We start from the raw sequence: 9,464 nt of genomic DNA, 5'->3' as shown, positions 1-9,464 counted from the left end.
ACTTTGTTATTCTTTCTTAAGCTCCATCACTAGATTAATCAATCCATCTTTCCCTTTTCCCCCTTTGTCTTCTGTCTAGACATGGATTATTATGATTTAAGAGTTTTGTCAGTGGACAGATAGGTAGCTATAAATGTGAATTGTGTAGGTAAAAAAAATATTTACAAATACCAGTTCGAACATATCTATTCAATAAGACATAAAATAGCTTCAAATCACAGTACTATTGTGATTTTGAGCATAATCATAGTAGTAATGAGAATCACTCACCTTTCTATACAACATTAATGTCAACATTAATGCAAAAATGTTCAGTCCCATTTTAAAGGTCCCACCTTGAATGACTCCACCAACAGCCATGGACTTTTGTCCATAAAGGATTTGCTCTGTACTTATTACCCTCATAGTCTGTCATCTAAATACAATTTTGACAACACAAAGATTATGACTAGGTGTAAATTAAGAGGAGGAACAAATTTTGCAGCACTCTTACAAATCTATTCATTATTTTATTGACTCTACTCATGCACCACTTTGTGGATCACATAGCTATTCCAGATGTTTTAGTTTCTAATTATGTTAAAAGGTTCACAGCACATTAGACAGTTAATGAGCCTTTGACTTGATATCTTAGAATTAAGAACGTTAAGAACTGAAAGGGATTATAAAATTATAGAAAGTTTGGGAATTTAGTGTAATCACATTTTGGAATGCCATCTTCTGTGTGAAGTGCAAAAATATGTTTGCTGCTTTCAGAGAATAGTACAGACAGTCACTAAAAAAATAGGAAAAGAAAAAAAAGCAGTGAAGGCTTGGGTCAGGCTTTTATCCAAAAGCAAGTGGAAAGTTAGAGAAAAATAAAGAAGAGAATTCAGAGCTTCTTCTGTTGACTAAAAACCATCATCCAAACATGTTGACAAAGCTGGAGTTTATGAACAAACTTTGACTGATGGATATTCAAGGGGATATATAATATGTTAATTTTGAGATGATTCATAGCTATCCAGTCTTCTCTACAAGACAGATATTGCCTGTCATCAGACGCAAGATTTCCTCCTGTTCTCATCTAGCTATGAAGGAGCAAAATTGAAACTAGTTATTCCTTATGGCTTCCCAATATTTTGAAAGAGCAAAGGAAAAAAAATGCTTGTTTTAAACAACTTATAGCAATACAGAAAGGAATTCTAGAATGACTTCTACAGAAACTGTGCTGTGTCATCTCAGTTTCTCTGTGTTACCAGTAGCATTCACATACTTTCTGGTTTGAGACTACAAGAGCATTTAAGTTGAAACACAAACATTTTCTTTCAATAAGAAATTCATGTCCCAGTTCCAGTGAAGTTACTGAATTCATGGCTTTTAAAAAACACCTTTGGTTGTGCCTTGACTCACATCCCTGATTTTAAAACACTCACTGCAGCCTATCCTATTCATTTCTGGGATCGAGTATCAACCAGCCCATTAAGGATAGAAGAGAACAAATGAAACTACAGCATATTTGAAGAGAAAGTGAATTTCTGGTATGGGCTATAGTGTCTCAGGGCCTCTGGCAAGCCATTGGTGCGCCATCAAAACAGAACCAAAAGACAGTTGGAAGGTAACATTTAATTATTGGTCAGATTTTAATGAGCTATTGGAATGGAAATGTAATTTAACAGCTTTTCTTATAAAACCATCTAGCACCTACATTGCTGTGAGAGAGATTAAACTTTTATAAGAGTGAGGGGGAGGTGGTGGAAGAAGAAGACTGATCTACTCCAGTTTTAAGATTATTGATCGTCAGTGGTTTGACCCTTTAAAAACAACACTTCAATGAAAATTTTATATGGAAACCTATATGTTAGGTTCCAGGAAAATTAGATAATAATTTCACAATTGCTTATTTATAAGTTACTGCAATAAACTGTGACTTAAAGCAAACAGGTTTCATCAGTCCTCGGGTGAGAATATTTCCTCACCAAGACACAGTTTTCATTATTGACAGTTCTTTTAGAATCCATTATCAAATTTGTAAATAAGCTTATTTGATCTCATTAAAAAGGTGGATCTTGAAGAGTTTCTTTCTAAGAAGCTCTGCCTAGACAAATCTAAAAAAAAAAAATGGATTGAAAAGACTGACTGCTCTCCAGTTTTTCTCATATTTTTGTTCTTTAATATTAAAATACTTGCTGTTTTACAGTATGAACTTCTATTTTTTCATATAAGATTAATTCATACTTCACCCCTTGAATTAGTCAACCAATCAGCTTTACAGCTTCATAGTTCTTTCTGCAACCTTGACATAGCCTTACATTTTCCATAATTCCTGTTTGTCTACACATGGGACAAGAAAGAAATTATGTAGCATAGATGCTGATGGGAACACTGAGAATTTCTTCTTTTCAACAACTATCTGAAAAAAAAAAAAAAGCTTAGGTGAAATTAGGTAATTCAAATACTGAGACAGTTTTCTATCTTTGAAAAGCTTTAGGCACTGGTGGGCCAGGTTCTCTCTCTTTTTAAACCTTTGTTGAGCTGCAGAAAAGGAGTAAGGATGCAGCACACATTTGAACAGATTTATAAAGCAGTGTTTCAAAAAACCTCAGTGGCAAATAAAGAAAAAAGACAGGAAATTCAGGTAACTTAAATATCATTAGCACTCCTTTGACTTCTCTGTAGCTCACATTAGGGCAAACCTTGTGCTTTGGTATCAGCAAGGTCTCAAGCTCATGTTTATATTAGTCTTAGGCATTATAACCCAACAGACTTCATTAAAGTTACAATAGCTTACACTGGAATGCAACAAATCCACTGTGTCAGAGAGAAGATTCTTTATGTGTGCTTTTCTGTGTACAGCAAAAGTACAGGAATCAAAGCATTAATCTAATGAGTAGGAAGATCTCCAAAAACATTCCTGATCCTGTTTCCTTTTCGTAAGATACAGAGAACTAAGCAAATGGGATCACAGCTGTTTAAAATCAAAGAACACATTCTCTGAAGCAGGCAACCTAATTGGCAATTATATTACAGTAATGATTATCATAATTTAAAAAGTATTTAAAAATTCAGACTTTCTTTAAATAAGAATCATTACATGCAATATCTATTCTGAATAAATGCAGTTTCTGAGAGATGAAAACCAAACCACCCCACAAAGCAGCTTTGGTGTCAGTAATCAGGATGTATAGACAGTGCTGTCATGCCATGGAAACTGTGTCTTTAAATATAGAAACAGTGCATCTGTAGGACTTACTTTAAAGTAAATCTGTGTTTTCAGTCAGTGGCATCTGCCAGGTTGTGGGTGATACTAAAACATGGCAATATGGTTAAGTTTGTGAGTTTGTAATTAAGTTACAGGAGCAAAGAATGTGTTTCCCTGCCAGAAAAGAAGGAGAGAATTAAAGGGTGAAAAGAGTTACTCAGTGAAGAGAAATTCAGCAAAACAAACCTGGAGCAACATCCATATTCAGAATCTGGGTGGTGGGAAGAACTATGGTTAATGTTCACGGTAGCTTTTCATTTGGACTTAATTATTCTAGTTTTATATGCTTCAGTTGGTCACCTTAAAAGCTGTACATCTTCTAGCTGACCATAAGAATAAGTGTCTTTCAACCTTGTTATTATCAGGCCAAATAGTAAATTTCTTGTTTGCAAATTCTGAATGTGTTTAAATTCTCTCATCTTATATTGGAGCTAGTGATTTGGCATAGATGATCTAGACATTAGTTTATAGTATTGTTTCATTACAAAAAGAGAACAGAAGATGTAGCCCAAAAGGACTTAGTAGTAGTTTATGCTCTTTTTCTTATTTATTTTTTTCCCATGTTCACTTTATATTTTCCCTTTTTCTTTCTTCCCTTACCTCCATCCTTCCTGTTTTTAATCAGTGCTCCACACACCCTAGTTCTCTTCCCAGAAAGAAGCAGGAGCTTTTCTTGAATCTTCCACACGAGGTTTCTGCTTAAAAAAAAAAAAAAAAAAAAAAAAAGTTAGGTCCCTAAATGCTCAGGGCTATTTCCCCCATTGTACTATTACTTAAATGGTTGTCAAATATTAGTTTGTTTGTTTCTTTGTTTGTTTGTTTCAGAAGCAAGACTTTTCAGTTTCTCTGCTAAAAAAGGTCCAAAAGAAAGCTCTTCACTTCTGTAAAAATACAGGCAGAAGAAAAGTTCACATGCCAGTCATATCACTCAGGACTTGCCTGATAGGCAAGAGCAGCAGCACCAGAACACCAATCTATTTGTCCTATGTCAACTCCAGTATGGAAATACTGCCAAGTTTTGGTAAGTTTGTAAGATTTTTCAGAGACATAGCCATTGTAGAGGGTAGGATTGTTTAACCCTGGTTAAAGGTTCCTGTGGAGCTTAAGTTTCATATAACTTCACTTTCTAATATTAGAGTTTTTAATTTGCAGTATTCTTCTGAGACATTTCTCACTGAAGGAATGAAAACGGCATTGGTAACTTCATCTCTCTGACTCACCCGCCAGTGATGAGGGGTAAAATGTAGTCTTCTAACTCATTCACTTTCTGTGGTCTAGTATTCAGCCACGATGTCTTGGCTTGTGCCTACTGCAGCTGGGACTTCCAGATGGTCTCTTATCCAAGTACAGGACAAGCCCAGGAATGCTTAGCCTCCAAGATAATTTGCATGAGATGCAACGTAATTGGAATTGCCTTTACTCTAGCTCCATCTTCAGTAGAGTTCAAACCATCTGACACAGAGTGTCAGTTCCTTGATGTACAATAAGCTAAACTGAAATGTTAAAATAGTTTGCTTACTTTACATTGTATTTACTGGAGCAGGCAGTAAAAATTTCAATGTTTCTTTGAACACTGGCAATTTACATCAATCAATGATCTTCTTGACTTTTAAAATACATGTGCAAACCATTTGAAAGCTAATTGCACAGCTATATGCAGACATTGGACCTAACTAATAATAATGGGAAGGGAGAGCTCCAGTTTTACTAGAGTCCTGCTGCTAGGAGTCAAAACACTCACCAGTGAAAATAATTCAGTGTCAGTCTTAAAAGGACCATTCTCATATAGCAATTAATTCCATAAAAGATAATGTACAGAAAAAATAACAGCTGAAGGCCCAAAAGAAGGTTAAAATATATACCAGGCTATACGTAGACCATGAAAAAAAAACTCTCTTTTTTGAAAATCCAGACTTATTTCACCCTGCTGATATCAACTATATAAATGTCAGGTAAAGGTCAGATGTGGAAAAAATCCATTCTACCTCAGTATCTGCCTTCACAATCTGCCTTCACAGAATCTTCCTATGTTTTATGGCTAAAGAGAATTGTACTATATACACTTCTATCAGACAGATCAAAGGGATTTTTTTTTTCTTTCCAGGGGGACATTTGCAAAAATTGACTTTAGAAGGATTTCATCATCATTTGTTTCTTCTTCTGCTAGTGATAATTCAGTTATTCATCTGAAATACATATCCTAAACTAGCCTGAAATCTTCTTGTGAGGTTTAGATGGGAACTGTAGAAACAATACTTGGAAACAAACAGATTTTTTTCAAATACTTTCAAAGACATTTTGTGCTTTTTCCTTTGTCAAGAGAGGCTTGATATTGCTCTTCAACATGAGGAAGCTCCTGGCTTAATTCATCAATATGTATTCTAGTTATATAGGTGATGAGAGGTGATTTGTCAGACACATTTATGGCTTCTCATTTAGAATTGCATCAGACATTACATAAACCTCCCACACAAATATAAAAATATGAAAATTGGAGATATAAAGTCAAGAAAAAAGCAATAGAATGGCTCATGTGTCATAGGGATAGTTGCAGCACTGGTAGGGTAATGTGAGAGACTTCATTATGTCCAGAAATACAAAAATAAAATTATAGCTCCCTAAGAACAGGAATTAAGAATTAATCAACCTAGAAATTTTCAACAATATTTCTTCTTCAACCTTGTCTTTTTTCTCAAAGCAAAAGATCACAACATTAAGAAAAGAACTGGATAGATTTCTAGTCTGGAAATTAAAGTGCTGGAAAAATAAGCTCACATGCTGCAGCACAAAAGCTCTTTGCCACAGGCAGCATTTGCTCCTACTTAGCAAATGGCAATACTGTTGACATCTTTAACAAATATTATGGTCTGTCTAGTGCTAAGGCTCTGTCCAATACTGTGTAAAGAAGCAGCTGTCCACCTGTAATATGTAATGGGAGAAGAAGCATTTGTTGTACCAGTTTGCGAAGAAGCAAAAGCAAAATAAAATCAGCCCTTTCTTATTCCTTTTCTTCTGTCTTTGCCCATCTCATTCTCATCCCCATACCCAGGAAAGTGGAGAAAAGTTTATGAAAGTAAAAGACATTAAAAAAATTGTTCTGGTAGTCTGGGAAAGGCAAGAGACTGAAGTAAGCAGAAAATGGTTTCTTTGAGCTTAAAGGGGATCAATTGATGAGTGCTTTAGGCTGCTGGAAACAGGAGATTATAGCAATGGATTTGTTTAGACCTGTCATTTGACTATACCCACTGTAGATCATTAGGAAACAGTATAATTTATAATCATTTTCCATTTGTTGAAAACAAACAAAATGTGCCATGAAAAGCTCTCAGACTATCTGTTTCTTATTTAAAAGAGAGAAAAAAAATAGCAACAGTCCTCTCAAAAAGGAGGATTTGTGTGTCAACAGATTCTGTCAGCAAAGAAAAACAGATTTGCCCCATAATATTCGTTAGGTACTTCTGAGGGATGTGGAAACCAGTCTTGTGCTGAAAGGAAGAGAAGTGCAATATGACCATTATGGACTCAAAACTACATACAACATCCACATGTGGTGTATAAAGTTTCAGAGAGAGAGACTCCAGAAGGAATTATATATAAAGAAAAATGTATTTTGCCAGTGTGCTAAGACTTGTATCTTAGAAAAAGAAAAACATTCTTTTTTTCATATTGTTAAATGGAAAATAGCTTACTGGAATGAACAGCCCTAGAACCTGGAAAAAGTTCTTAATGTGCCCAGTGGTCAGAAGACCACAATGTAAATATATGATCTAGATTGGAAAGATGATATTTTAAAATGATTCCCTTACACAGGATTTGGTTACATTAACAATTTCACATTCTCACTGGTAAAAACAAATTCTGACCAAACTTTGTGCTTGATATCTAAGCTTGGTGTAGTTTAGGATGGGCAGACATCTATGGAATAACTTCAAAGTAAAGATGATTCATATCTTACTGAAACAACCACAAATTAAATCTCCTCATGAATTGTACAGCTTGGTAGATAAATGCATCTACACCAAAACCCCATGGTACATTAGGTCTGATACCACACACGTGAGCATTGCCGCAGTGAGACTGAGCATGAGTGGCACTCCTCGGGGGTCAGTATTATTTAAGATTTTCATTAATAACCTGGGCAACAAAGCAGAATGTTAACTTAGTAATTTTGTTGACAACAACAAGATGGGGAAACACTTTATACATTGTGATGTTAACTGGCTGCAAAGATCAACTGAGATAAAAGTTCCAAAAAAAAGGTAATACTACTCTACCTGAAGCAGAATAACCTTATGCATCAGTAAGAAACATAGAATCATAGTATATTCTGAGTTGGAACAGACCCACAAGGATTATCAAGTCCAAGTCCTGGGTCCCCAAAGGACCACACAAAAAATCAGACTACGTGTCTAAGAGTGTTGTCCAAACATTTGAACTCTGGCAGGCTTAGTGCCCTGAGCACTTCCCTGGGGAGCCCGTTCCAGTGCCCGACTACCCTCTCAGTGAAGAACCTTTTCCTGATATCCAGCCTGAACTGCCCCTGTTGCAGCTTCAAGCCATTTCCTTGGCCCCTATCACTGGTCCCCAGAGAGCAGAGCTCAGCGCCTACCCCTCTGCTCCCCTCGTGAGGAAGCTGCAGGCCGCCCTGAGGCTTCCCCTCAGCCTGATCTGTTCTGGGCTGAACAAATCAAGGGACTTCAGCCGCCCCTAATATGTCTACCCCTTCAGACTTTCCACCATTTTCATAGCCCTGCTTTGGACACTCTCTAAGAGTTTCATATCTTTGTCATACTGTGGCACCCAAGACCTCATGCAGTACTCAAGGTGAGGCTGCACTAGTGCAGAGTAGAGCAGGACAATCCCTTCCCTCAACCAGCAAGCAATGACGTCCTTGATGTACTCCAGGATATGGTTGGTCCTCCTGGCTACCAAGGCAAGCAAGGAAGGGCTTGGGGTTGACTCTTTGGGGAGTTGTTCTGTAGAGCAGGATCTGTTCTGTAGAGCTGGAGGCCATTGTAGACAACAAGCTGAATGTAAGCCAGCAATGTGTCCTGGCAGCATTGAAAGTGAGGGCATACTCGACAGACCTAAAGTGTTCTTTTCCCTCCATTCAGTGCTTGTGGGACAACATCTGGAGTACTTTGTCCAGTGCAAGAAAGACATTAGCATTACAGCAAGTTCAGCAGATATATACCAAGATGGTCAGGGGACTGGAGCTCAAAATGTATTCAGAGAGGTTGAGAAACCTGATTTTGTTACACCTGGAAAAGTGAACGCCTGGGGGATCTACTTATTGTCTTCAATTACCTAGTGGGAGAGTGTAGAGAGGATGGAGGTACACAGCAGAAAAAAAAATTATTGTGCCACACCAATGAGGAAGAAGAAGTCCAGAGATTGCACCTGATGCTTAGACTAACAGGGTGCCACACTGCACTATCTGAAGAAATGGGTCAGTGGGCCCATACCTTCTCTATTTTTCCTACCTTCTCATTTTCATTAATCTGCTCTGTCTATGGAAAACAAGGAAGAGCAGTCCCCAGCAAAATCTTACAATATTGCCAGCTAAGGTGTAAGTGAAGCACCTCTTTCCATCTTGTAAGAGTAGAGCACAAAAAGACAGCATAGAGAACAGGTACTGAAATTTCTTCTAGTTTTTAAATTCAGTAGCAAGGAGTTGTAAACTGAAGACTGTTAATACAGAAATCTTATCACAGCAGGATGTTTTTAAAGGTTTAAATGGCTGAAGAACAAATGAAACCATTTAAGGCCCCCACACACACTGAAAAAGCTTTTCCGCTACAGAAGTTATTTTTCTTGTTCCTGCTTTCTCTCTAAACCCAAGGGATTTAGGCTGTTCTGAGCCTCCTTGAAGGTTTTCCTGGCTCAGAAAGAATGGTTTCTTTCTTCACCCTGGTCATCCACCTGGCTCTAGAAACAGAAACCAAACATTTCAGATTCTTTGAAACAAAGGTTTTATTTATCTAAGCACTAAAAAGGATCAAACATGCAGAAATCAGTAGAACAAGGAATAGGTTACCACTGGAAAGCTTTTGGGTGAAAGATACTTTTCCATCTCTGTAGAAGATACCTAAGAAGTGTTTGGAATAAGGCAGTGTATACTACCACCTTGTACCAACACATGAGATAGGGCCTTAAACCTGTAGATAGACAATGGGAAGCTGCAATGAAGTGTCCCACACATAGCTATTGGAATTTCAAACGA

The 9,464-nt window shown here is 37.1% G+C and overlaps 1 long non-coding RNA gene across 2 annotated transcripts; it reads right to left on the bottom strand.

The window, feature by feature from the left end:
* Positions 1–572: 572 nt before the first annotated feature.
* On the bottom strand, positions 573–5,234 carry LOC310898047. 2 transcript variants are annotated; one of them, XR_014582916.1, is made up of 4 exons: positions 4,462–5,234; positions 3,842–3,939; positions 3,233–3,355; positions 573–2,392 (listed from the first exon to the last, which is right to left on the bottom strand). It is a non-coding gene; the product is annotated as an uncharacterized lncRNA (long non-coding RNA). The 2 variants fall into 2 exon arrangements; XR_014582917.1 differs by having other exon boundaries at positions 3,842–3,936.
* Between the last annotated feature and the right edge of the window lie 4,230 nt (positions 5,235–9,464).

The sequence above is a fragment of the Anser anser genome (assembly GCF_964211835.1).
Source record: "Anser anser genome assembly, chromosome: 3".
Taxonomy (NCBI): domain Eukaryota; kingdom Metazoa; phylum Chordata; class Aves; order Anseriformes; family Anatidae; genus Anser; species Anser anser.
The sequence above is the reverse complement of the archived record's forward strand: the minus strand, read 5'-3'. Positions and strand labels throughout refer to the sequence as shown.